General features: G+C 58.7%; 1 protein-coding gene across 1 annotated transcript in view; it reads left to right on the forward strand.

Annotated features, from left to right (window-relative positions):
- SHANK2 (SH3 and multiple ankyrin repeat domains 2) overlaps positions 1-20,652 on the forward strand; it is a 552,597-nt gene that overhangs the window by 227,493 nt on the left and 304,452 nt on the right. The window lies entirely within an intron of this gene.

Genomic DNA, 20,652 nt, shown 5'->3' on the forward strand with positions numbered 1-20,652 from the left:
GACTGAACCCAGGTGTCCTGCGTTGCAAGCAGATTCTTTACCACCTGAGCCCCCAGGGAAGCCCTAAAGCACCTTCTAAACCAGCAATCCCCAACCTTTTTGGCCCCAGCGACCAGTTTCACGGAAGACTGTTTCCATGGACCAGGGTGAGGGGGATGATTTCGGGCTGATTCTCACAAAGGAGCATGCCGCCTGGGTCCCTGGAATTCCTAGTTCACGGTCAGGTTCACACTCCCATGAGAATCTAATGCTGCCGCTGACCTGACAGGAGGCGGAGCTCAGGCAGTAATGTGATGATGGGGAGTGCGTGTGAATACAGATGAAGCTAGCCCCCGCTCACCTCCTGCTGTGTGGCCTGGCTCCTAACAGGCTATGGGCCTGTCCTGGGGGGCTGGGGACCCCTGTTCTAAGTGCTCTGCGAGCAGCAGGATGCTGTATCTGGATCAGAGTGCTCGTCTCCCCTGCAGACCCCCCAAGTCTCCCTCACGGTCAGCAGACACTGCAGATTCTGCTTCTGTGTATGCAGAGTGGCCTGTGAGGTCTTGCTTTTAAAAGAAACTGTGTTTATTGCTTTCAAGGTTGTGTAGGAACTGGCCCAGAATGCCTGGTAGACCTCCCTAGGTCAGTGGTTCATATTAATTGATCACATTGTGTTGTAATTATGTTTAGGAGTCCGTCTTTTCCACCAGACTATGAGGACCGTGGTGGACCTGACCCTTGCATCCACTGAAAGGAGCTGAGCCCCACCCTTGGGTCCAACTTGCCCTGAGGCACCTAATGACTCTTTCTCTCTTGGGTATTAGGTTGCCAGCTTCTTTCTAATAGTTGTGGCGAGATCTGGCTATGAGTAACCAATTAATTCCAAAATTTTCAAAAGTTTGTCCTTCCAATATAAGTTCAGCTATGTATTCCAGCATAGCTGGAATTCCAGCCATGGGGCAGTGTTCCCTGGTGTCTGAGGCCCAGTTCCTTCTATCTTATTGCTCTGCTCTATGTAGACTTCATTCCCGATTTCCCTCATAGTCCAAAGTGGCTGCTTCAACTCCACCCATCACATCATCATTCTAATCAGCCACAAAGAAAAGGGAGTAGGAGACAGGCATGTCCCTACTGTGTAATGATGCTTCTAAATGAAAACATGGCTTTTATTTGCATCTCAGTGGCTAGGACCTTACCATACAGCCCCCTCCTAGAAGGGAAATGCCATCTTCCTGGGAGACCAGGTGACCAACTAAAGGGCCGGGTTCTGTTACAGAGGAAGAAAGCAGGACAGAAGGGGGAGAGACGGGCAGGAGCCTGAGCCACACCAGCCCTTTATTCTGCCTTTACTGAGGAGATCTTTTCTGGAGGAAGGTCTGTCCTTTCCCTGTGAGGTTTTGTGGTTTGGATCTAAGGGATGGAGAGGAGGGACTCGGTAGGATGGAAAGTTTGGAGACCTGGGCTTGATCAGCAGGAGTTCTGTGCGGAAACTGACAGTAGGAGCGGCCAGGACACGTTTTCAGCAGCTCTGGGCCCTGGCTGGGTGCGTGGGAGGGAGCCCTGCAAACCAGCCGCGCCTGCCACCAGCAAACGCAGGCTTCTCATTCAGGGAAAATCCAGTGAGAACCTCCCCCCTCCCCGCTCCTCGTGGTCGTGAGGCTGGCCAGTGCCGGATGGGGCTTGGAGCAGACGTCTCCAGGGTCCAATCCCAGATAGAGCTGGGTGACCTTGGGCATGTTGCCTGACCTCTCTGAGCCACTCTGGCCATCTGCGTACCGACCTCCCAACCCTGGTGTGAAGGTTCAAGGGGATCAAGGAGGAAGTTCTGACACCTGCTGCCACAAGAACCCAGAGGACACGCGGAGGGAAGCAGGCCGGTCACAGAGGGACAAGCCCTGCTCGAGTCCATCCGTAAGAGGACCTGCGGTCGTCAGCTCAGAGAGACAGAAAGCAGATGGCAGGACCCCGACAGCAGAGGGGTTAGTGGGGAAAGGGGACAGGGGGTCAGTCTGGGGAGATGTCCTCCAGATGAATGGCTGCACAACAGCGTGAATGTGATTAACACCACTGGGCTGTACACTTAGAAATTGTAAAAATAATAATAATTTTTTGGACGTGCATACAGCTTTTGGGATCTCAGTTCCCCAAACAGGTGTTGAACCTGGGCCCCGACAGCAAAAGCTCGGAATTCTAACCACTAGGCCACCACAGGACTCCCAGAAATGTTGCATTTTATGTTGTGTGTGTTTGACCACTCTTAAAAATAATTGCTTTTAAAGAAGATAAAGTAGAGAAGCCTGGTAAAGAGTCTGCCTGCAATGGCAGGAGATGCAGTTTCAACCCTTGGGTCGGGATGATCCCCTGGAGGAGGAAATGGCAACCCATTCTGGTATTCTTGCCTGGAGAAGCCCATGGACAGAGGACCCTGGCGGGCTGCAGTCCAGAGGGTCGCAGAGCTGACACAACTGAGTGAGCACGCACACCAGTGGTGGAACATTTACCCCATCGTCAGCCGGAAGACGGGATAAACGGCAGCTGTCAGTAGCTTTGACGTGACGCTCCTGTTTGCATATTTTCTGCTTTGGTTTCCTTCTGGCTGCATAAACGCCACAAGAAGAACGTTCAAAGGGAGGAAGGAGCCAGGCATAGCTGCCGTGTGTGTCTGCACGTCTCATCCTCACTCGAGTGCTTCAGTTTCCCATTTGATGGAGGAGGAAACCAAGGCTGGGATGTTGGTGTGCTCCCGTGGAGGCAGGCCCCCCCGCCCCCGCCAGCCAGGCCCCTCATTTCTTGGCAGGCCTGCTGCGACCACCAGCCACTGTCCTCGCCGAGGCCACTGTCCCTGCAGTGGGCGTGCCTGGCCTGCTCATCATCCCGGGGGCTCAGCTCAGGCTGTTTACACCACCGGTTGTGACTCGGGGCCCCAGCGTCCATGCTCCTAGGACACGCACCCCTGAGCAGGGGCCCCAGGTCAGCAGGCCCGTGTGTCTGCGTGGCACCGGTCCCCGGGATCAGGTACCAGTCTGATTTCCTGGTGGTTTCTGACGGGGGCCGGGGTCAGGCTCATCCCACAGGGCAGGGCAGAGCTCTGGTTCTGAAGTGAGATGCCTGTACCCCGGGGTGGGCCGTGGGAGGGTCCGTGTCTGGAGGGCCCCCAGCCTGTGCCCTTGGTCGCATGGGCAGAGTCCTGGCTTCTACCGAGCTCCCGCTGGCTCTGCAAGACACAGGTCCGCAGCCGAAGCCCGCTGAAAACACTGCCTGCTTTGTCCGCTTCCTGGACCCTCAGGACATGTTTCGAACATCAGAGGCCCAGATGGGGCCTGCGGTAAAGAAGCCCCCAGCTTTGTTTGACCTGGCATTTCCCAAAACTTCTGTATTGCACCATTTGCCTCCAGGGCCCTCAGGGTCCCATGGAACTCACTTTGGGAAAGCCATGCTGGGTCAACACCAGAGTCACCATGTGAATGCTGGGCCTGGGGGGCTCCCCGGAGGTGGGCTGGGGGTGCCCCCTTCCCTCTCCAGGGGTGCTCAGAGAGCGGGCAGCTGTCATGCAAAGCCTCGAGTCCCCAAATTCCTGGCGGCTCACAGCAGATCGTTTCACCCGTACTGTAAGACACATTTCGATAAAATAGTCACTCGTCGCGGCATTTGAAATGAGATTTTCTGTAGAAATCCAGGGTGCCGGCTTCTTTTTTAGGAAGTCGTAATAATACAGCCGTAGCTAAGAGACTCGGGGAAAGCGCTGTCCTGGGAGAGGCCTCCTTCTGCTCCGTGGGCTGCAGAGTGAAGCGCCTCGGACCTCGCGCTCTTTCAGCAGCTGAGGATGCACGTGAAGCCGCCCCCAGCCCAGCCCGCTCGCCTCGGAGCCCCAGGGACGCACAGCCCACCCCAGCCGGCCCCCTCCGGCCCAGCACCCCACCCCGGGGCCCCCGGGCACGTCTCCAGGTCCTGGCCTCAGCTTTGGTCCACACCTTCCCAGGGGACCTGCTTGGAGGCCAGGCTATGAAGGCTCGGGGAGTTCAGGGTGAGGGTGCCCCCCAAGGAAGAGCCAAGTCAGTTCATTTATGTGAAGACCCCGGGGCAGGTTCAGACGGCTTAGACACGGCTTCTGTGACCCGGGGCCCTGAATTAATGGGGGGCTGGGCGCGGGGACCCAGCACTTGCCAGGGGAGACCAGGTTCCGCGTCAGGAGAGCTCTCAGGGCAGAGATGAGTCCCCGCGGGGTGTGGGCGCCGGCCCCTGTCCAGAGGAATTTCAGGTGGGTTTGTGGCGCCTCTGTTGGATGGGGTCGGGGCAGTCCCGCCCCGATGGGTGATCTGGAAACCAGGCAAGCCCCCCCCAACTTTGTTAACACCAGCAGCAGACTCTGGGGTGGATGCTCTGCTTCCTGGCCTTGCGTTCTTGCTTAATAGCACAGAGAAGAGAGGGCCTGAGAGACAGGGCTGCCTGGCGGGACCCCCTCGTCAGATGGGTGCTGGGAGAAGCAGGACACCCCGCCCCAGCTGCCGGAGGAGCCCTGCACCCTGGGCTCAGCTGAGGCCCAAAGCAGAGGCCAGTGGCTTGGTCTCCCCGAGGCCATCGCAGGACCCTTCTGGGGGTGGTGGGGGCCCCCCTCCTGCACCAGCCTGCACCCCTCCCCTATGAAACCACGACCTCAGCCAAATGCTCCGGGGCCCCAACGGCCCAGCCGAGGTGGCACGCCTGATCAGAGCAGGGGAGCAGCCCCGGCGCCCTGGCTCCGACCTGTTCAGCAAACCGGGATAAGTTCCCAAACCCCATCCTGTGCCCTGGGCACGTGTGTCCTCCTTGCCGGGGACTCACCAAAGGCTCCAGGCTTAGATCATCCCCTTAGGTGCCCATGGCACCCGCTGGGGTAGGTCCTCCAGGCGCCAGCGTGAGTGCTGACATAAGAGAGAGCAGACTCCAGGCCCCTCTGCAGCCTGCATCCCGGCTGTGTGACCTTGGGTGGGTTACTGACCCTCTCTGAGCGGCAGTCACCTTCCTGGTATCATGGGGCCGTATTGCTCCTTGTCGCGTTGGTGTTGAGATGAGGCACGCATGGTGCTGTAGCAGGACTGGGACTTGGTCAGCAGAGGGTCGGCGTCAGCCAACGTCAGCATCACCATTGTTTCTATGACTCGTTCACAGAGGAGCAGCCGGAGGCCCTGAGGGCGCAGTTACCACCCCGGGAGGCCCACGGAAGGGTGGGGTGGGGTGTGGTCCTTTTTTGTCCAGATAGACGGGCCTGTCCCCTGCTGTCTCTCTCTGAGTTTGCACATGGCTGCTGTCCTCCTGAAGGCCCGTCCCAGACCCTCCATCCCCCTCCCTGCCTCTCCACTTTGCAACAGACACAAAACCCAATGTTGGGGGGCGCCCGGCTGCTGCCCTGGGCCGCCTTTATCCTGGGGGAGACGGGAACTGTCTGCCCTTTCCTGCCCCTCTGTGAGCTGCTTGCAGTTTGATGGCAGGAAGCTCGGGGTCAAGCGCTGGCGAGGTCAGCACAGCGCCACCTCGCAGGGCGTCAAATTGGAAACACACAGTCTTTTCCTGCTTTGGTCTAGCCCCTTATTTCGCATCTCTCGGTGGGATGTGTAGGAAATGTGCATTCATTCACTCGGGGCCACCTGTTTGATTCTCTTTATAGACCTTTATTTATTTATCCGTCTGCGCCGGGTCTGAGTTTTGGCGTGTGGATCACTGTTGTGGCGCGGGCTCAGTGATTGTGGGGCACGGGCTTAGTTACCCCGTGGCTTGTGGGATCTCCGTTCCCCGATCGGGGGTCCGACCCTCGTCCCCTGCATGGGAAGGCGGAGTCTCAGCCACCAGAGCGTCAAGGACGTCCCCCTCTGTTCGGTTCTTAATCTCACTGGGCATCTCTCTCTCCTCCGTCGCCCGAGTCCTGCTTCCTATGGGATCTCAGTTTTATGGTGTTGCCCCGCATCCTGCTTCAGATCCCTGGGAACGGTCTGTGTGGATGACTCAGGGGGCGTAATAACCCGCCTCTCCTGTCCTTCCACCCGTGCCCTTGGGTCCACAGCGGCCTCCTGCCCCTTCCAGTTCCGAGCTCAGAGTCGTCAGCTCAGCCTGTCCTGACTCTGCAGAGGCTCATGAAGCCAAACAGGAAAAGCTTCATGGACTTACCTGACGACCTGGGTGGGCTGGTGTTATCGCAGCCTACTTCTCAGCTGGAAGGAGAAGCCTCTGGCTGTGATGGATGAGCCCCACCGTGTAGAATCACATCCCCTCCAGAAACCTACACCGAGTGCTTTTGTTAGCTCACTGGTCTTCTTGTGTTTGTTAATTTACTATTGTCTGGTTGAGACATATTTTCTCTATTTCTCCTTCCAGAAATGATTTTTTTTTCTTCTAAGAGAAAACTTGTTTTCAATGACCCCGTTGTATCACTAATGTAACTCTTTGGGGAAAGTGGTTTAGCAAAAGTGTATCCATAACTGCAGAAACCTTCAGCCCTTCCACCTGGCAATTCCAGTCCTAGGAATAGAATCGCAAGATGTTCTCAGCAGTGATGTTTATAAAAGTGAAAAGCCAAAAACTACCCCAGCCTGACGGTACATAAAATAAGGGCATGTGGACTCTCAGGATATTCTGTGACACGCCATGGCATGGCCTGGGAGGCGGGGGCGGTAGGTAGTTGCTTTGAAGGGCAGAATGCAGGACCAAGCTCACTGCAGCTTTTCTGCTGGGAGTGGACAAGTCTGTGCCTCAGTGGAAACACGTGCAGTGTCTTAAACAGCATTCTTGAAGACTTGGCTACGGTGGGCTAGACTCGGAGTTTAGGGAGCGAAGTTGTCATCCCCCTAAAATGGAAAGGTGCATGCCAGTTTGAGGCAGAAACAGAGCTGTGTGGTGGTGACTGAACAGTTTATATTCGGTACACGGGCACGGTTGCTGACCCCATTAGGAAAATGGGGCGTTTGCTGGGTCCTTTTAAAGCAGAGTATTAATGAACTGAACTGAGGCCATGGAGGACGTGTTGGCCGGGACAACGGCGCTGGAGGTTCTGTCCGTCCAGAGACTTGGAGGGAGGCCGGCAGGGCTGGGCATGTGTGGACCCTGAGCGGCTCAGCTTCCTCCCCCAGCAGAGACGCGGGGGGTCACTGGGGGGGCTCAGAGGCTTTGTGGCCCCTCCCAAGGAAGGCTGGGGGTCCCTGGGGAAGGATTCCTGAGGCCCAGCCTCCCAGCCCGGGGACAGGATGCGGTGACACAGCCATTCACCCACAGAGTCGGAATCTAGGGACGAAAGCTTGAAGCCCAGCGACTTGTGGCGGGTCCCCCAGTTCCCAGGCCAGGCCTGCAGGACGGCGCTCGGGGGTGTGGCTTGGAGGGGCCTTGCCACCTCGTGGGCCTCTGCAGCGAAGCTTCCTTCAGCTTCCAGGCCAGGCTTGGCTTCCTGCCCGGGCACGACATGAGCCGCTGGCTCCCTGGAGTTGCCGGGTTCGGTGAAACGTGCTGCATTCTGCTCGGCAAAGAGGCCTCCTGAGGCGCCCACGGCGGCCGCGAGACCTCAGCAGGCAGGCTGCAGACCCCTCCCCTGCTCCCACTTCTTCCAGGGGAAGGGGCCCCTGAGAGGTCCTGTGTGCAAAGGGCATCACCAGCGCCCCACTCACAGGCTCCGAGAGATGGCTCGGCCTGACCGTGGTTGCAGGGCCAAACCTCGGCACAGGTGAAACCGGGGCTTGGCGGATGGCAGGCCCCCTCCAGGAACGGCTGTGGCCTTGGGCCTTCATGGCGCACCGCTCGACCACCTCGGGATGACCCATGGTGCCTCTTAGAGACTTGGGAGCCGAGCCAGACTGCTCCCCTGAAATCCTGCTATTCAGCCCCGAGAACCCTCTGCACCTCTCAGATAAGGATGCTTGCACAGGGCCCTCAGATTTGCCAGCCAGGACTTTCAGGGGACATTGTACTCGGCCCCTTATGGATATACAGGGAAACTGAGGCCTAGCAGAGGCAGGACCCACAGCCCAAGCAGAGGTGGGGTCACGATACACGCAGATGACTCAGCTGGCTTCCTCCTTCGTCACCTGCCTCCGGGGTGATGCCCCTGCCCTCCCCGCATCGGGTCCCACCCAGCTCTCATCCGTCCGGCGGTCAGGGCGCCACCGCCTGGCTTTGGCCCAGGCTCTTCTCTGGTTTGGCGAGTGGGGGCCGCTCTCTAGCTGTGGGGCAGGGGCGTCTCTCGTTGTGCATCACAGGCTCTGGGGCTTGTGGCCTTCAGTTGTTGCAGCTCGTGGGCTCAGGAGTCGTGGCTCCAAGCGCTAAAGCACAGGCTCAGTACTCGTGGCGAATGGGCTCAGTCGCTCTGCCGCACGGGGGATCTTCCCAGACCAGGGATGGAGCCTGTGTCTCCTGCATTGGCAGGCGGGTTCTTCACCACTGTGCCACCAGGGAAGCCCGCCGTCCAGCTCTGATGCTGAGATGGAGGCGCAAGTGAGGTCAGTGCTGCCCCGGAGTGACGGACAAGGGGTTGGATGAACTCTGGCCCTTCCTGAGCCTCGGTCTTCACGTCTGTAAAGTGGGCATTAAAGGCCCCACCTCACTGGGCTGCAGAGAGAGCAGAACGTGTGGCAGGTACCGTGCGGGCATTCAGAGTGGGGGCCATGGTGATGACATGAGCCTCGGTCTTCACGTCTATAAAGTGGGCATGAAAGGCCCCACCTCACTGGGCCGCAGAGAGACCAGAACGTGTAGCAGGTACTGTGCGGGCGTTCAGAGTGGGGGCCACGGTGATGACATGAGCCTCGGTCTTCACGTCTATAAAGTGGGCATGAAAGGCCCCACCTCACTGGGCCGCAGAGAGACCAGAACGTGTAGCAGGTACTGTGGGGGCGTTCAGAGTGGGGGGCCATGGTGATGACACCGGGGTCGGTGTTAAAGAACCGACCACTGCTTTGACCCTCAGAGCCCACACCCTGCTCCTCCCTGGCTGCTCACGGGAGGCAGCCGCCGTCCCCATCTCGTCACCTTACTTTCTGAGCCCACTGCCCACTGACCAGGTCACCAGAGTCTCCTCTCCCCTCCTGCTGCCTCTGGACATAGAGGTCAGGGACTCGGTGTGGTTGGGGGAACCCATGTGAAAGAGGGGGTCCCCTGACAGAAAGTCAGTTTCTTTGAGGTGAAGATTCAGCAGTTGGAGGTCACAGTCAGGGCTGCATGAATAGCTGGAAATAGAGGGGAGAGACCCCAGATCTGCACATAAATCCCCCTAAATCCTTGACTGACTTCTGAACTATTTGTCCAAAGTGAGAGTCCAGGGATCCCTGTGGAACACAGTAGCTTAAAACACAAAGAGCCAAGTAGAGACAATGGGAAGCTGGGCTCTGTCTTATTAGAGGAGTTTGGCAAACCCTTGAGATTTTCTGCCAGAACCCCAGAAGGGCCCCAGAAGCCAGGACCTCCCACAAGGACCAAGCCAACAGAGATTCCCTACAAAAGCATCAAAGCCGTGCCTTCACAGAACAGTGTTCTGATAATCTTACTCCCTGCTAGAGAAACTCCACACTCTTCAGAGGAAGATAACAGAGCCCAGAGTCTGTACAACATATCAAACGCAATGGCTGATACAGAATCAAATATAACGAGACAAGCAAAAAAGCAGGAAAACATGACGTGTAACTAAAGGGAACCACGATTAACAGAGGACCCAGATACGGATGGCCAGACAAGGACCTGAAATGTTAATAACCAGAACGTGTATTTTTACGTTCCCATTTTGTGCCAGGTCTTGTGTCTTGTGTAAAGCCTCTGTCCTGCCCCATGCTTTCCAGAAGGTTCCAACTGTGGGGAGGAAGTGTTCATGGTGGGAAGAGTTCTAGAAACAGGTGTTTCACGTAGTGAAGCAGACGCAGTGGAAGCCGTGGTGATGAAGTCCAGGGGGTGGGGAGGAAAGTGTGTCCTCCTGTTCGTTCATTTACTGATGCAGGTGTGAAGCACAGATGTCTCGTGAGAGGCTGAGCTGTGTTCTGGTGATGGTGTAATGAGTCAGACAGACTCAGGGGACCTCCTTGGTGGTCCAGCGGTTGAGAATCCGCCTGCCAAGGGCAGGGTACCTGGTTCGATCCCTGATCGGGGAACTAAGATCCCACGTGCAGTGAGACAACTAAGCCCACGCATGTGCCGCAAGTAGAGAAACTGTGCGTGCCAGGCGAAGACCCAGTGCCGCCAGAAATAAAAACAAAAGGTAAAAGAAAGAATTTTTTTTTTAAAGACAGACTCAGTCCCTGTGGCCAGAATACACCAGTGTAAGCAAACTCACAAGTGGTGCGATTTCAGATTTTGATGAATGCAGTGAGGGAGGAGTAACGTGGGGCTAAGAGAGAGAATAAGAGGGTTGTCCTTCTAGAAAGAACAGGCAAGAAACACCTCTGTGATGAGACGACCTGGAGAGTGATGCTGAAGAGCTGGCCTTGGAAGAATCAGGGCAGGAGGGGAGGGTAACGGAGTCCAGGTAGAGGCCACAGCAGAGGTGATGCCCAGAGCTGTGTTCCGGGCCGCAGCAGGGCTGGGAGCACCCCGCTAGTGGGGGCGCATGGAGGAACCGGGGCAGTGGACGTGACGGCGTGGGGACCCCCAGGGGCCTGCAGGGGAGAGGACACGGTGGGCCATGTGTGGCATCTTTGAAGGTCGGGCGGCTCTCACAAACCACCGCAGACGGAGGCTCAAACAACATCCGTTTGTGCCTTGCTGAAGTCCTGGAGGCTGGATGTCCAAGATCAAGGCGCTGGCCAGTTCAGTTCTTGGCGAGGGGCCTCTTCCTGGCTAGCAGATGATGCCTTCTCGCCATGTCGTGGCCGAGAGACAGATGCCTCCCACGCCTCTTGTTATGAGGGCACTGATCCCATCACCAGTGTGGCTTAGATGGTAAAGAATCTGCCTGCAACGAGGAGCCATGGGTTCCATCCCTGGGTTGGGAAGATCCCCTGGAGAAGAGAATGGCAACCCACTCCAATAGTCATGCCTGGAGAATTCCCTGGGCAGAGGAACCTGGAGAGCTGCAGTCCACATGTTGCAAAGAGTCGGACATGACTGAGCAGCTAACACACAGCACAGTCCCCACCCTCATGACCTCATCACGTCACCTCCCAAAGGCCCCACCTCCCAGTGCGTCACCCCGGGGACCGGGCTTCAGCACGTGAATGCGGGGAACGCAGCATTCCGTCTCTAGCACCCTGGTTACCCCCCAGCCAGCTCCGGGGCTGCCTTTCAACAAATCCCTCTGTGTGGTCAGCTCTCCAGTGCGTCCGGAGACGTGGGCGGCCCGTGACCTCAGGGGTCCTCTGTGGTCCCGGCCCCTGCAGTCCGGTCCCAACCATCCAGGCACCCAGAAGACTTCCGGAAGAGGTGTCTGTGCCTGGCCTTGGGGCTCCGGACGGTTCCGTTGAGTAGTGGGCTGGGCACTGCTGACTTGTCTCAGCGCCCTGAGCCCAGGTCCCCCTGTGGGGAGTCCAGGCGTCCTCACCATTGGGCTCTCAGAGGGGCCACCAGGGTCACCCTGGTTTTCTGTATGAAGCCGCTGCTCCACATGGCCTGGTAAGAGCGTTGGCCCAGCGCACAGTCTCTCTCCAGGACTTGAAGCTGAACAGAGGAAGGAGACCGGGGCGGGGGTGGGGGGGCGAGGTTTGGAGCCTGGGGTCCTTCTGGAATGCCCCCGGGGGACCCTCATCTTCCTTGTGGTCAGCCCCAGTTCGACCGCCAAAGCCCGTCTCCCTGTGCCTGCTCTGCCTTGCTCTTGGCCCTGGAGTCCTGGAGCCCTGTCTCAGGGCTGGTGCGTAGCCCCTGCCGGAGTCCCCGAACCTGGCGGCCCTGAAGGGACACCCCCACCTTGAGGAGAGACCCCTCATCTGTGCCCCTGCCTCCCACCCAGGGGCCTCGGCAGATCCTCCAGGAGCACTGCCTCCCCACCTCTGCAGTCCCAGCTGCTGGAACGTTCCACCTCTCGCAGACACCTCCATGCTGGCTCAGAGATAACCCCCGCACTATTGCCGAGACGCCTTTTTATATCTCCTGTTATTTATAAATGTATGATTCATTGAACAATGATTGTGAGATGGAGAAATGTTGCCTACTAATATTTAAATCGCAGTTATCTAAAGCGACGCGGGAAGGAAGCGAGGTCTCCTATTTTGGCTCAGGTGGGGAGTGGGCAGGACGAATCCAGGTCTGGCCCCACAGACCCCCCGGGGACCCCCCGGGGACCCGCTGCCTCCCTGCCCCTGCTCCCCCTAGCCGGGCAAGGAGCTCGCACACGTCGGCGGTCTCCTGCCCGGCAGTAGGCTGTCACTTCTGTTAGACAAGGCGGAGGGTGGGGCTGGTGGGCCACTGAGACCCTCAAGAGTTTCTTCTCCTCTTTTCCGTTCCCCACGGGCCTCCTGTCTGACAAGAGGCTACAGCCGCCTCCGCGAGTTTGCGTTGGGGCAGAAATAGACTCGGGGCCCCTCCTGCTTCCACCCCAGCCGGCTCTCCCTTCTGCAGCCCGCCGCCAGGAGGAGGAGGTGGGCCCTGAGTGAGTCCCCAGGCCACTCGGAAAGAGAAGGGAAACAGCGCCCATCTTGGGGACTGCAGGACCCTTGGCGACATTTACGCCCCAGCCCCACTGGCTTGTCTGCCAGGGTCTCATGGAAAACATCGCTCTGGCTGTGGGTGCGGGGAGGGATGGTCCTGAAGGACTTCTGTGGCTCCCAGGGGTCCGGGGTGCCTCGGCTGGGAGCTCCGCAGCGAGCCTGGTGACATACGGTGGCTCTGCAGAGCCGGTGCCACCCTGAGCTGGGTCAGAGCCCTCCGGCCCGGCCCGTGCGCCCCCTGGGTCAGAGCCCTGGCCATGCGTCTGGTCACCTGGAGCCCCGGCAGCAGCCCTCGGAAGCCCCAGGATGACCCCAGTTGCCCCCACCCCCAGGCGGGCAGGACATGGCAGGGACCCTGAGGACCCGGCCTGCCCAATGTCCCGCGCACCTGCCCGTCAGGTGAGATGGACCCAGAGCCCTGCAGGGCGGGCCTCCTCGTGGCAGGCAGGACCTGGGCAGACACGGGGGTGGGTGGAGGCCGGGTGGGGCACAGAAGGAAGGAGACCACAGCCCAAGAGACCACCTGGGGGGCCTGGAAAAGGGCCCGGGAACACTGCAAACAAGTGGAAACGGGACGGGCCGCCTCCCTCTTCTCTGGTTCCTTCACTCACGTCCAGAACTGTGGGAGGCCCACTCCCACACCTCATTAGCTGAGTGATGGGGAGCTGGACACTGGACCCGTTTGATGTCCCATGGAACCAAGTAATGCCCCCCCGGAAGGACTGCTGACGTGGCAGCCCTGGGGGTGGGGGTGGGTCTCTCCAGGGACTGGATCCCTCAGGGAGACTTTCTGGAGGAGGTGGCACCCAAAAAAACTGTGTATATGCATTCTAAGGGACCTGGGAGGGCTAATCACAGACACGGGGCCAGGGTGGGGGCCAGGGAGACTCATTTGCTATTCACTCGCAGAATTTTTTTTTTAATTAAATGTGTTTATTTAGCCATTGATGGCAACCTTCAAACCCAGGCACTTGTAAATATTACTATTACTGATTTGCTCCTCGCCTCCTACGTGGCAGCACCAGGTGTATCTCCATCAATGGAAGAGGAAACAGAGGCAGAGAGAGGCGTGGTGCCTCTCCCGGGGTCACAGAGCTGGGAGGTGGAGGCGCTGGGATTCGACCCCAGAAGGCTGACCACCACAGCTGACCTCGGGAATGCACTGGGCTGTTCCCACCTTGAAGGTGGGGAATCCGCGGGCTGGGGTGTCTGGCCAGCCCAGGGCCGCCGAGCCGTAAGACACAGAGCTGGCCCCGTGTCCGGCGCTCGCCTGCTAGCCGGCCCAGGAAAGGAGGTGGGCTGACCGTCCCCGCAGAGCGGCCCTGCAGACTCGCACCAGGCATGTTTATAACACCTGGCGTGTCTTCCCTGCCAGGACTTCATAGTGTCTTGAAATGTTCTGATGTGCGAAGAGCCTTTTTTATACGAGCAATGAAATTATTTTCAGCCTGTTGTCAGGCAGTTGTCAAAAGACATGGCAAATGAAGGGCTTAGACCATGAGGGTTTGGGAGGCGGGTCTGAGCGACGGGGGCGGTGGGTGGGGTGCAGGTCCTTTAGGGGAGCGGGAACGGACGGAGGCGCTCATGCAGAGTTCATTGTTGGTTTATTACCTCTCACCGAGGGCTTGGCACCGGACTTGGGCTGGCTGGGGCCAGGCTGATGGCTAATGGGCCAGGCCAGACGGCTGACAGTTTGGGGTTCATTCTGGGGTGACCTTCTTCCTTCCTGGAAGCTGTCTGATTTGGGGAGGCTCCATCTAATCCTTCCTCCTGCTTTTTTTCCTTCGAACAGGCCCCCAACTCAAAAGATGCTCAGTCATCCTTTGGGGTGGGTGGGCGGGTGAGCAGGTGGACAGATTCACCCCATGCCATCCCTGACCCCACCCACTGCCACTGGCCACCCGCCTCACCCCAGCCCCTCTCAGAACCAGAATCTTTGCTCTCCCTTCTCCCCCTCGTTTGGAATGAAGTCCAGTTGGAACCAAACCTCAGCAATGTGGCCAGCACAGCCTCTAGCGGTCACTGTGGTTGCTCAGCAAAGGGCCTGGCAACAGAACAAAGGGTCTAGGCGTTGATGGGAGGAAAACTCAGCCATCGCTGTGCCCCCGAGCTCTGACACCCCCAAACCTACATTACTTCTTGGGACGAAGTCTGTGCTCTGAACGCCTCGGCTTTCCCTTCCAGGTTGTGGCGGGTGTGGAAATGATGTCCGTGTGGCGGGAAAGGAGACCGGTGTGCGTGGGCGCAGAGCCAGCACACAGGTAGTGAGCTCCCTGTTGCTGGAAGCATTCAAGGAGAGCTTGCCTGCCTTTGGGGAGGAGGTGGGTGAGGTGGGTGGAGTCAGGAATGGACCCCCTCCCTCCCAGCAGGATTTCTGGTCTGGAGGTGGGGGGGGCAGGCGCACAGTAGGTCCGCACGAGAACCTAAGCTCTTGCTGCTAATCTCAGTGACTCGTTTGCACGGATTCCTGGAAGTGGTGATTGGGAAGGCCGTCTGCTTGTTAGAGGAATGGGAGTGAGAATGGGAATCGTCGGGCTGAGGATGCTTCCCTGGGCCCCTCACATCCTGTTACGCCCAAAGGCTGTGCTTACGCGCCCACCCTGCCCCTCATGCAGCCTGGGAGGGAGCCGGTCTCCGCCTCGCTCACTGCCTCGTCCCCTGGGCCTGCACAGCCCGGGTCCAGGAGTGCCCTGGGACATGGAACCTGGAGGTGGGGCGGTCGAGAGCCAGGGGCCCCCTCTGCCCCAGGGCGGCGAGCCGGCCTCTTTCCTGGTTCTGGGATTTGCCTCAGACTTGTCTCACCTCTTGGGCGGGCAGCCGGGGGCCCGGCATTTCCAGGCTCTGCTCCTGCTGTGGGCAAAGGCACCATGAGGAACCGTCACTCTGTATGCAGGGCTGGGGAGGCGGGCTGGGAGCTGTCCCCGCTGGGCCCCGGATGCATGCTCTTTGGGCATCTCTGGCTCTGCTCCCAGTGCGGGGGCGAGGGCTCCTCCTCCCTCGGAAAAGACTCGGGATGTTTTCGGGGGGCGCCAGTGAAGCCACCTCCTCCTGACCCCCTGCTCCCCAGGTCCACACCGGGAGCCAGCGACGGTGGGGGCACTTCCAGCCTTGGGCTTGGTCACTGCCCGCCGGCCCTGGACCACACGCGCTCCCTGCCAACAGCAGAGGCCAAGAGTGTCTTTGCGCGGGAGGAGGCCCGCACTCTGGGGTGGCATCTTGAGCGTCGCAGAGCCTCCCGCCCGCTCCCTGGAGGGTTTCCTGGGGCCCATGTGTCAGGGCCCCCGCCTCCGGGGGTGGGGATCTCCCCCAGGTCACTGTCACGAGAGCATCCTGTCACAGCCGGGCAGACAGCCAGCACACCCCTGGTAAACTGGACACCCCCACCTTGAAGATCCCTGACGGTCCCTACACCGGGGGTGGGGGCAAGTGGCAGGCTCCCCAGGCAGGAGAGGTTGTCCCCTTGTTGGTTTCTGCATTTGAGAGAGATGCTTCTGGAAGCTTTGCAGCCTGGCACCCACGTCCAAGGACAGCCTGCCCCCTGCCGTCACCTGCTCTGTCCCCCAGGGACACGAGCGGTGCGGGGCAGGTCGTGAGGTTTTCATGGGTGAAACGCACCAGTGGTTGAGTGTCCACTAGGGCGAGTCTTAGACGTGGCCTGGGTCTCCGGCGTGGCGGGCGAGGGTCACCCAGGGCAGAGTTTGAAGACAGCTCTAAGCCCTGCAACCGGGCATCGTGGGAGTGAAACGACGCGCAAGTGCTCAGCTGGTAACGGGCACCCGGTCCGCGCTCTCACCACCCTGGACAGACGTCCCGCCAGCCCCAGGTGTCCCGTGGAGAGAGGCTCCCAAGGCTTCCGCCGCTGCCGTTTTTGTTGACACAAAGCGAGCCGACCATATGGAATTCAACTTACAGCCTCCCGGCGCTTTGCCTCGTCTCGTCCCATTCTTCCTCTCTCTTTTTTTCCCTTCAAATTTCAGAAGCAGCTCTCTTAGCAACCAAAAAAACGCACTCTTAATTACAGCCCCAGCAGCAAAGGCGGCAGAGCCTGCTCCCTGGGATGCTCCATTGAGCTTTCGGAAAGACCTCTCTCCTCGTGTAGAAATAGCCCCGTGCCACCTGCCGTGGGGCTCCCTGCCACGGCCCCGCCCTCTGTGTTTGCCGCGCGGGCAGAACTTTTTCCCTGCCGCCTCTCCCGCGTGTCTCCCGGACTTCTGTAAGAGGCGTGCAGCCTGGCTCAGAATGGGCTTTTTATCAGCTGCCTGGAATTAGGGCGAGCTTTGGCTGGGCTGCAATTTTAATTGTTTCATCTCTCTTTTGTTTCCAAAAAAAAAAAGGAATTAGGAAGGGGGATGGAAATCCTGTTTTCTCCAGGGTCATTACCTCCATGGGGGGGAGCCAGAGAAGTAATGGGTCCTTGTGTCTGATTCTTGCCAACGGAAATCTGGGTCACGTTCAGAGATTCCAGAAGACCGGCCCTGACCGCCCAGTGAACGCGGGTCTGGCTCGTGGCTTATCTGGAACCGGGACGTTTTATCTCCGGGACCGACTCCCCACGTCTGCTGGCGGACAAACGGCAGCGGCGGCGGCAGAAAGCGAGGAAAAACTCGGCTTTTTCTTTCGAATGAAAATCAGCAAAGCACAGGTGCTGTGTTGCCCCGGGCGGGTCTGAGCTGGAGCGACCGGAGCCCCAGCCCCAGCGCCCGCCCTTGGATGGTCGGAGCTCGGGGCTCACCGATGCCTCCCGCCTGCGAGCCTCCTCCCCGATGTACTGATCACAAAAGCAGGGGAGCGCAGCTCACATGACGGGCGCGGGGAGCGGCAGTGGGCTCTGAGAGCAGTCTCAGTCTACGCACGCTTGGCTCCCAGCTGACAGACGAGTATGGGGTGGGCTCCGTCACCAGCGCGCTGGGTCTGGCCTGCCCAGCTATGCTCGGAGGCAGGCAGTGGCCAGACGCCCGCCGCCGCTCCCCGGGTCCAAACTGCTCCGGCGCCCAGGGGCCGGGCCGCCCTTCCCTTCCTCCCAGTCGAGAAGGTTATATAATGAGCGGACCGCTGCCAAAGTCGGAGGGAAAATGAAGTCTTTGTTAAATGCCTTCACCAAGAAGGAAGGTAAGCAGAGAGCCAGCCTTAGGGCGCAGAGTGCATGGGAAAAAGCAGCTTCCGACCCGGGCGAGGGTTGGGGGGGGGGGAGCCGGGGACTCCGGGTCCTCCTAAAATTGCCGGTTCATTCATTCCTGCCGTGTTAAGGGAGCAATTACTTCTGGTGGGCGATCGGGCTTTGTTGTAGTTGGTCTGGACTGTTAACCCACTTGAAGGTGCCGGTTTCATTTCCCTCCCCCGCCAAGTCTCCAGCCCCTTGCAGAAATGTATCTTGTGCATCGTTCGTGCATCCAGAACCTAACTGTTAAGGAACTAAGTCCTATGGAAAATAGGAAGTTTGGCTGTAATGTGTCCGCTGCCTGGAGGCTGCTGAGCACCCAGGCAGGGGCAAGGAGCCCCAGCCCCTGCCAGGGCAGGCGCTGGCTGCCCTGGCCAGGTGGGCGCTTTCAGAACCGCCACTCGGAGTCCCTTGGCCATCCCCGGGTTGTGGTTTCGGGGAGCGGGTGGGAAATGCACTGTGGCAGACTTTGAAAGTGCATCTGCTTTTCTGCATACCTTAGGTAATTTGTATTGTGGAAAAGAAACATATAAATACATGCATGGAAGGAAGGCTAAGCTAAGAAAATATCCACCCACTTAAGAGTTTGCAGATTGCCTGAAAGAAGGAAACAGTTGGGTGGAATATTAATCATTTTCAGACAGGAAAAGAGTTATTTCTAACCCTTTGCACATTAAAAAAATAAAATAAAGCAGCAACAACATTTCCACGGCGGGTTCCGGTTAGTTGGTTAAGACAGGGAGCGCTCATTTTATGAAACCGGGAGGTTTATGAAGATGTGAGGTTAGAGGAATTAAGGAGATACTTCCCAGCCCAAGCCAAAAAAGAAACATGGAAGAAATTTCCAATTACACCACACAGGAAATGAACTTAATGTGAATCTTGGTAATTCAGTGAGATAGCGTTCATTAGAATGTTCACCGAAACGTCTCCTATGAGAGTCCAGCTGAGTGGCTCACTGGCTCCTTGGGGCAGGACGTATTTGCAGAAGTCCCAGCTCTTTTATCCCTTAATCTTCCAAGGGCAGCCGCCCCCCGCCCCCGCCCCGTGAATTGCTGCCACTCTCTGAAAGACCTCTTCTGCCTGGTTCTCAGGAACATACAGAAAGACAGCCTTTGTCTGAGCACATTTGCTTACACGATGAGCCCAGATTCACCTTCTGGGACTTTGATCTTGATAATATGTGCTCAGCATGGGTGTTTCTGTTGGGGGCATGGTGTTCTGCTCACTCTGTTCCCTTCTCCCCTAGACCGTGCTTCCCCTCAGGAGTCTGTCTTAGCTATTGGCAGGGCTCCCCCCAAATTCCATCACTTTCCATCAAGGGCGTTTGTACTCGCTTATATCCATCAGAAGAATATAACTGACTCTAAGGTCAGGGAAGCTGGGAGCCTCAGCATGAGTTCGCATCATGGAGGGCAAGTGTCTCCTGGTCTGGGGGAGTCCCCTCCGAGCTGGGGTGACCCCCGCCTCCATCCGCGTGAGCTCTGGCTTGTCCTCGGGTGGGGGCAGGAAGGATGAGCCAGGAAGCCGAGGGGGCTTTGTTGCGAGCATCTGCTTGAGAGGCTGGCTTCCTCTAGGTGCTGTGGTCCTGCCGCTGACGATCTCGGCAGGAAGAGCGTCGCTCTCTGAGATCCTGGATCCGCCGTCCTAGTGAGGGCTCCTGTCCCCTCGCCCCTCTGCCGGGCGGGGCTCCAGTCACCCTCAGTCCTTCCAGAAGTCTTCTGGCCGCCGTCTGATGCTGACAGCGGGAGTGACACGGGGCTAGTTTCCCCGGTGACCGGCAAAGACAAACTCGGGACTTCTCCCTAAAATAGACTTTCCCCCTAGAACACCTGGACTGATTCCCCAGGGGCCAAGCCCTGGACAGGGCAGCCTCTCCGGCCCCAGAGATGGGGGTCCACGGAGCACGCCCTTCCTGCTTCCTGTCTCCCTGCCGGCCGGGCTGGTGCTGAAGAGATCCTTTGCTTTGCACAGTTTGGAGTAGATGCAAGGGATGGTGCGCCTTGCCCTGACAGACGGCCTTCAGAGGAAGCAGGTTGGCGTCTCTGCTGGAAAGAGCGTGACCTCCCCCGTGGGTCACTTCCAAGTTCTCATGACAAGCCAAGATGTGAATTCCGAGTGTGCGTCCTTGGGAAGCCTCGTGCCATTTCCATGCAGCTTCCCCGGGCTGGCTGCCTGTCTGCTTTCCCAGGGTGGTCCTGCCTCCCAGGGAGGCAGCGAAGGGTGCACTGGATCTCAGCTGTCTCGGTGGAGCTCTGCCAGCACCACCTCCATCCCCGTGAGCCCAGCCCTCCAGCGTGGCCGGCAGCAGGGGGTCGCCCAGGTTCTGGGTGGGGTGCAGCTGTCCTTGGTTTCCATGACGAACTTCACCACCTCTGACCTCGGGCAGCCGGGGCGGTGGACCGTGCGGGACTCGGTCCTGAGCTCGCCTTTCTCCTCGGAGACGCTGGCCTTCCCACGTCCCAGCCAGCCCTCCGGGAGGGCGTGTCCTCCTCTCGCTCTGCGGTCCAGTGTTCGGAGGGACAGCGCGGGGCGGCTCGTGTTCTTTGCTGCCTGTCGTGGCTGCTGTCTTGCTCCCCTGCAGCCCGGAGGCTTGGGTTTCTTTAGATGCCTCTTCTTGCAAAGGACGGGCTTTGCCGGTGGCTCGGCGGGCAAGGAATCTGGCTGCAGTGCAGGGGATGTAGGAGACATGGGTTCCATCCCTCGGTCAGTAAGGTCCCCTGGAGGAGGGCATGGCAACCCACTCCAATATTCCTGCCTGGAGAATCCAGGCCAGAGGGCCCTGGTGGGCTACAGTCCATGGGGTCACAAAGAGTCGGACACGCCTGAGCGACGGAGCACGCACACACTTGGAAAGGACACTCTGTTTCTGGCTCCAGGCCTCGGAGAAACCCGGGGTGCCGGCCACGTGGGTTCCAGCCCTCGCGGTCCCCG

The sequence above is a fragment of the Dama dama genome, chromosome 2, assembly GCF_033118175.1.
Source record: "Dama dama isolate Ldn47 chromosome 2, ASM3311817v1, whole genome shotgun sequence".
In the NCBI taxonomy this organism is placed as follows: domain Eukaryota; kingdom Metazoa; phylum Chordata; class Mammalia; order Artiodactyla; family Cervidae; genus Dama; species Dama dama.